The sequence below is a fragment of the Ambystoma mexicanum genome (assembly GCF_040938575.1).
Source record: "Ambystoma mexicanum isolate Mex_15411 chromosome 12 unlocalized genomic scaffold, UKY_AmexF1_1 Mex_chr12_unloc.1, whole genome shotgun sequence".
Lineage (NCBI taxonomy): Eukaryota > Metazoa > Chordata > Amphibia > Caudata > Ambystomatidae > Ambystoma > Ambystoma mexicanum.
In genome coordinates, this window is record NW_027182322.1 from 8,053,208 (window position 1) to 8,060,823 (window position 7,616).

Consider the following 7,616-nt stretch of genomic DNA (forward strand, 5'->3'; position numbering starts at 1 on the left):
TGAGCCTAGAAGGTTATTGGTTTCAAGGTAATCCTGGATTTGCAGGTAGGCTACCCTGTCGATAATTTTAAGTAGGAATGGGACGGTGGTGATGGGTCTGTAGTTTGTCAGGATGGCAGGGTCGAGAGTTTGTTTTTTTAGCAGGGGTAAGACCCAAGACTGTTTAAGGTTATTGGGCACTAGGTTGGTCTTAAAGGAGGCGTTGATCAGTTTTGAGAGGAAGGGAGCTAGGTCTCTCGCTGCATCTTTTATAATTTGAGGAGGGCAGTTATCTCCTTTGCAATTAGATGGCTTTAGGGAGAGTATAGTTATTTGTTTGAAGCTAAAGGGGTGCGGGTGTTAATGGCCTGGTTTAGGGAGGGCTGTGCCAAGGGGATGGGCTCAGGTGGTAATAGCAAGGCAGCTTTTTTATTTGCAATTTTATTTTGAAGAGAGCTAATTTTTCCTGCAAGGGCATTTTGTATGTTGGTGCACCAGAGTTGATTTTTGGGGGTGTTATCCGTTTGCGGTATGTGCGATTCCATTTCACGCAGGATGGAGAATAATTCCTTGGTGTCAGATTTGGCTTTGGTTATTCTTTCGTTGTAGGTGTTCTTTTTAGTGCTGATAATTTTCTTTTTGTATTGTTTGGCATGGGTGGATAACTTGACTTTGTTTTCCTCAGGAGGCGAGTGTCGCCATATAGATTGCAGTTTTCTTTTTTGAGTCCTAAGGTCTTTTAGTTGAGGTGTGAACCAGTTGTTTAGGTGGGAGAGTTGTTTGCCTTTCCTGATTTTAGTGGGGCGATCAAATCTAATGCAAGGTCATGGTTTTATTGTAGGTTTCTACAAGTAGGGATGGGTCTGTAATGTTGCCTACATTGTTCAAGGTGGGGAGGAGGTGTGGAAGGAGTTGTTCTGCTGTGATGTCTTTTTTGCTTCTGGTCGGGAGTGTTGGGGTCATTATTATCTGTTTAGGATGGGTGAGGTCAAGTGAGGCGGAGAATGAAATAAGATGGTGGTCTGTCCAAATTTGAGGGGTTATACTGGTGATGCTGATGTTGCAGTTTAGGTCATCAACCCAGTCAAGGGTCCGACCTTTGGAATGGGTGGAGGTAGTGACTTTTTGCATTAATCCAAAGTCGTGCAGTAATGCTGCAACAGATGTGGCATGTTTGTCGTTGCAGTCATTGAAACCAAGGTTGGGGTCTCCTAATAGTAGGATTTGTGCGTGGTCTTTTGTATTGTTATTCAGGATACTAGTTAGGTCGTCCTCGAAGGTGCCAAGTGGTCCAGGTGGTCTGTAGATCACATAGATGGTGAGAGTGCGGTTGCAGGAGAGATGAAGTTTGGCAGTAAGGAGTTCACAGGATTGGAGTGGCGTGGTAGTAGCTAGGCGGATAGGCAGGTTGGCTTTGTGGATAATAGCTAAGCCACCTCCTTTGGTATTGGGTCTATCGGCTCTTAGCAGTTGGTAGCCGTCTGGTATTGCTAGCATAATAGCAGCGCCAGCAGCTTCATGGAGCCAGGTTTCAGTTATGCATAGCAGGTCTAGGTTCTCGTTAGTTAGGGTGTCAGAGATCTCAGTAGCGTGTGCAACCATGGATCTAGCATTAATGAGGGAGCAAGTAAGCGGGAGGGTTCTCGTTGGTAAGGTAGTGGAGGCTTGCCTCTTTTTAGCTGAGGTTTCAGCTTGAGATGGTAGCTGCTTGGTGGGAGGGGCACCTGGGGGCAGAGGAGCGGGTTTGCGATGTTGAGATTGTTTGTTCGTTGGGTTATTTAGGCTGGTATAGCCCCTGAATGTATGGTAGGATGATGGTTCATGTAGTTGGGACAGTCTGGCCCTTAGTCGCATGTTCCTGTCTTTAGGTGGGCAAGAGGCAGCGGGTGTGAGTGCCATGATAGTAAGGAGGCTCAGTACAGAGTAAGCTGTAAGCTTTAGGGACGTTTTCATTCTGTTTGTGGGCAGTGAGAGGTGTTGTAGGTTAATAGTGATGTGTTACACAGTATGCAGTTCCTGATAGGCAAGAAGGGCTGGCGCACGATAGCAGGTAATCAAGTACATAGTATGCAGTTCAGGATGGGCAAGATGTGCTGGCAATGGTAGGTAATCTAGTACAGTAGTTCAGGGTAGGACAGTGGTTCAGTAGGGGTAGCAATTCAGAATAAGATAATACAAGGTATGGCAGCAGTTCAGGGTGTGATAGGCACTCAAACATATGCTACAGTATGCGACTATCAAGGCAGACTAAATGCAACTATCAGGACAGGCTAAATGCAACTATCAGGACAGGCTAAATGCAACTATCAGGACAGGCTAAATGCAACTATAGGGACAGGCTAGATGCTATCAGGACAGGCTAAATGCAACTATCAGGACAGGCTAAATGCAACTATCAGGACAGGCTAAATGTAGCTAGCAAGACAGGCTAGATGCAACTATCAGGACAGGCTAGATGCAACTATCAGGACAGGCTAGATGCAACTATCAGGACAGGCTAGATGCAACTATCGGGACAGGCTAGATGCAACTATCGGGACAGGCTAGATGCAACTATCAGGACAGGCTAAATGTAGCTAGCAAGACAGGCTAAATGCAACTATCAGGACAGGCTAGATGCAACTATCAGGACATGCTAGATGCAACTATCAGGACAGGCTAGATGCAACTATCAGGACATGCTAGATGCAACTATCGGGACAGGCTAGATGCAACTATCAGGACAGGCTAAATGTAGCTAGCAAGACAGGCTAAATGCAACTATCAGGACAGGGAAATGTCACATGGATAAATACAATAATGTTTTAAGATTCAGATGACTGGTGGCATGTAACATTTAGAGTGAAGATAAAACCATTCCCCACCTGATTCAAAATGGCAATAGTAAATATTTGTTCACTCTGCTATAGGAGTTTATGTGGCGATTTACTATCAATCTATTTCACGAGGCAACAGAAAGCAACAATTCTAGGAAGAGCGACAACAATGTTGCACATAATTGTAATTCAGGATGCAGACACTATTAAGACTATATAGTTATTTACTAAAATAAATCATGTCAGAAGTGGGATTCGAACCCACGCCTCCAGAGGAGACTGCGACCTGAACGCAGTGCCTTACACCGCTCGGCCATCCTGACAGATTACTCACATGTTGTGTGGATATCATGTACTGATGGTAAGTCACCTGTTAGCAATCGTTTCATTACTGGTATAATGACTGATAATCTTGGGATTTGGAATCATAATAACTCACAAATTAACACATATTTGGACAGTAGTATGTGCCTCCCATGGTTAAAAAGGTTGATCCACACAGCTGAGTTTGCACATGTCTTTTTATGTTATTTTCCATTCTTTGCATCTTTCACTGCGTCATCGCACATACACATAGGTGTAATGCACCGAATCAAAGAATAGGATCTAGTTGCTCTAATCAGTGACTTTCCGTTGCATTCAAAGGACAGGCACCGACAACCAATCAGTAGGAGCATATTAAACGCAGAGTGATCTTAATAGTTGCCCTAATATATTTTAGGAGGATTGGCTGTAATCATATTACTTGCCAGGTGTTTCAGGACACAGCCTCTTCATTGTCTGAAGGGCATTGATAAGGGATGGGGGAGACTGGTGAGGTACGCGGGCATCTGATTACCACTGTGATGTCCCCCCCTTTAAGAAATGACGAGCCTCTGCTGAGGGCTCGTGCAGTGTCACGTGTCCGTGCACCAGGTGATTAACCCAATCAAAGGGATGAGCGGTTTCCCGTTCGTCAGTCAAGTTCACCAGACTCCTACCCGCTGTGTGTTATTCCGCACTGCGCCAGTGAGGCCTTCCAGGCAGAGGCCCCGCCCATGCAGAGCCCTTCATGATGGCCGCCCCTGCGTGGCAACTCTGTCCCTTGTCCTTGTGTTCCAGTCAGAGCCCCTGTGTGGCAACTTTGCCTCCCCTGCAGGATACTGCTGTGTGAGCACAGCCCTGCAGCACCCACTGACTCTGGATGGATCCAGATCCTTGTGCGTGCCCTGGGTGCCCCCAGGCCACGATACAGTCGTGTGACCACAAATGCCATGTAGATCCGTGTGACCACGGACGACAGGACGATCCCTGAAACTGGAACTATGTGGGCTTATGCTGGGTGCTCCCAGCGATGGTCCGACTTGCCTGCGTCATCGCCGGTTCAGCCACAACAACCACTAACATCCAGGAGAAATTTAGAAAAACGTGTCTGCACTGACGGGGCTAAATCTATATTTGGAATCTTGCCACCTAGGGCAACTGCTCTGAGTTCAAAGAGATCAGTTTGATTTTTTTAGCGAGAAAATCACAATTATGGTAGCACATGCGCAAGTGATTCTAAGCGCTATCTTTGCAGGTTGTTGCCCATTTTGATGGCTCTGAATTTACTGGCATGGAAGGATGACGGGCTCAGGTTGTCCACCATTATTTAGGCCTGTGACTGAAGGCTATACACAGATGCCTGTAGCTAGGGCTTATCCACATGGTCTATCTCGATCTATTTCAGGATTATACATTGAAACTGGGAGGATTCTTTAAATGGTCCCATGCCACTCTTTAAAGCAGAGGTTATAAATCACAACTGGGAAGAGAGATTGCTACATGGTATGTTCTGTAACTACGCTTTGCACTGTGCCAAATCACCACTGTGGTAATTTCAAAGTGCAAAAAACTTTTCTGAGACATATCATGACCCTGCCTGGGAAAGCCAATCTTATTCTGCTGGGAAGAAAAGAACGGTGAAGTGAGATGAAGGGGAAGCTGGAAAGTATTGTGCACAGACATGTTAGAAAGAAGAAGAGATTCTAACTGCCCACTGAACAGATACAGTAAGCCAGTGGTATTCAAACTGTGGGTCGCGACCCCCTAGGGGTCCGCGGGTGCATCCCAGGGGGGCCCTGAGAGCTCAGCATGAAAAAAGATTTTTTTTTTTTTTTTTTTTTTTAGATTGGAAGAAATGGGCAGGGGTGGCCCACATGGGCGCTCTGAAGCATGAAACTGTCTCAGGCAACAATGAAAAAGTGGCCCACAGTTGTAAATGGATATTCATTCCTTTAGTCACAGACTGGGCCTCATTACTACTATGGCGGACCAGTAACAACGGTGCTGGTAAGCTACCGGCACCGTTGCTACCGTTCCGCCATAGTAAGAGTTGTGCTCGTGGGTGCTTGACAGCCCCCGCCAGGTCTGACCTCAGCTCGTCGGATGCACCAGCACCGTTATTAACGGTGCCGGTGCATCCGAGCTCCCCATTCCCATTTGAGCCATATGGGGCTCAAATAGGAATGGGGATCTACCGGCACCTTCGAAAGGGCAATTATCATGTCCGCCTAACTCGGCATGACCTAGTAATTGCCCATTCGCGGGTGCCAGACCCGGATGCAACTCCAGTGGCAGCCGTGCCGGTTTTACCGGCACAGCTACCGCCAGAGTAGTTATGAAGCCCACTGTTTCAATAGTACCCAAAGGGGTGCTTTGTGTTAAAATGTAAGTAAATTGTGATATATTCAGCAACAATGGTCAACATTACTAACTGCATAGTTAAGTAACTCATCAAAATGGTCCACATTGGCCAAAATGGTGGCCCATTTTGATTGGCCCAAACTAGCATTTTACATTTTTGGTACAGGCATTGCCCTATAGGCCTGTCCGAGCCTGGCGGCTCATCCATAATGGCAAGAGGCGCCCACCCAGTGGCCCCTCACCCATTATGGAGGAGCTAAGGAGCCAGCCCAGTGAAACAGTGAGCACTCCCTCAGCTGCTTTATCCAGCTAATGGAGTGCTCCTGGGCTGGCTGAACTGTCAAAGGGAAACACTGTTTCCCTTTGACAGTTCAGTTTAGTTCCCCAGCCGCACATGCTCACTGAGCCATGCAAGTGCTGGGGCGTTTTGCTTCGCCAGCATTGCACAGCTCATTGGAAATGCTGGCTGGGGCACTGCATGTCTGTATGTCCGAGGGGGAGCTCCTGCGCCTCCTCGCACATACGGACAGAGCAGCTGGAGCAGGCCGTTTCAGCACCCACACACAGGCCAATGCAGAAGGTACGTTTATGTTCATTGTTTTTATTTAAACATGTGTATGGATGCGTTATGAGTGAGTGTATGGTGATGCATGCTCATGTGAATGATAGAGTGATTGCTGTATGAATGTGCAGCGCCTTGCATATACACATAATCATGTTCATTGTGTTAGGACCAGTGGGGCCCAGGGGACAGGGATGGTATCTTTTTACCGGACATCTATCATTCAAAACCCTCTGCCTTGTCCACAAGGCTTTCTGGGGCCTGGGTCCAAAATACCTTCAGCTATTCCTCCGCAAATACCTCCCCTCTCGAGCTCTTCACTCCTCTACCTCCAACTCCTTCAGGGTCAGTCGTTTATCAAAGAAACGAGCTGGGGGTAGATCTCTGTCTTCGGCTGGGGCCTCCCTCTGGAACAGCGCCCTGCCACTCTAAAACTTGAGGAGAACCATCTTTCTTCCTGCACTTATCAGACCTACCCTGTCTGCTGCCTTAAACGTAGCACTTGCAAATTGCTGGCTGCACTACCACTGTTTGTTGCCTTTATTATTTATTTATTGTTATTTATCTGTTTCTCCTCTGCTTCGCACTTTCCACTTCTCCCCCCTTCCATGCACTTTTCCCCTCACACTTGCGCGTTCTCAATGTCACTGGGCCTAGTAAGATCGCTGTTTTATTCTCCTCTGTTCCCCTCCCTTGCCTTGTCACGCTCTGAAACACTTGTGTACGAGCGCGATAGAAATAAAATATCAATGCCTGCCCCCTGGACTCCCAGCAACAATTGCAAACTGTTTGGCTATTTACCCATTTTTTGTTAAAAGTATGCTCTACAATGCAACATTTTAACCTATTATTTAAAAAAAAATTCACAGGGGGAAACCCCCCCGAACCTCCCCTTAATGCCCCTCCACTTAAAAAAGATTCACCAGCCGCCACTGGCCCTCAGACTGTGTTGGGAACGGGATGGGGGAACCGAGGGACTATGGTGGGAGCACAATGGGCGGGAACCATGGGATAGTGATGGGAGCAGAGTGGGGAGAGCCCTGGGTGTGTGATGGGGTGGGGAGAGACCAGCGACTGGGTAGGAGTGGGATGAGGGAGCCCAGCGACTTTGATGGGAGCAGGTGACGGCGCGCAATATATACTGTCCATTTGGCATTTCTGGGGGGTCCCGACCTGCCCAAATTTTGCTCAGGGGGGCCCTGGCCAAAAAAGTTTGAAGACCACTGCAGTAAGCGGTCTGGTGAATGGTACTTCGTGATTAGCAATACTGCCATTGCATCATTTCAGTGTCAGGGTGTCTACGTGTCATTACTGTCTAATTTTGCAGACTCTACTTTTTATTACAAACCTTTTAGCAGCCCGGCCTTGCAAATGTTAACTCCATTCCGGTGCATTTCCCCAGGCCAGCACAGATCTGAATACTATAACTAGTGAATGATTTACAGAACACCATTAAGTCAGCATAGGGTGTGACTTCTCTTTCGTGTCTTTAGTTTGGATTACGCGCATTGTATGCTGCTCTTTCTAGGCAACTCTCTTCTGCGAGGTAGCTCATGCCTGTTGCCAGAGGTTTTGTCAGCCAGGGCTGCAAGCTT

General features: G+C 47.3%; 1 non-coding gene across 1 annotated transcript; it reads right to left on the reverse strand.

Moving 5' to 3' along the window:
• Positions 1-3,035: 3,035 nt before the first annotated feature.
• Positions 3,036-3,118, reverse strand: TRNAL-CAG (transfer RNA leucine (anticodon CAG)). Its single transcript has one exon. It is a non-coding gene; the product is annotated as a tRNA-Leu (tRNA).
• Positions 3,119-7,616: the final 4,498 nt, after the last annotated feature.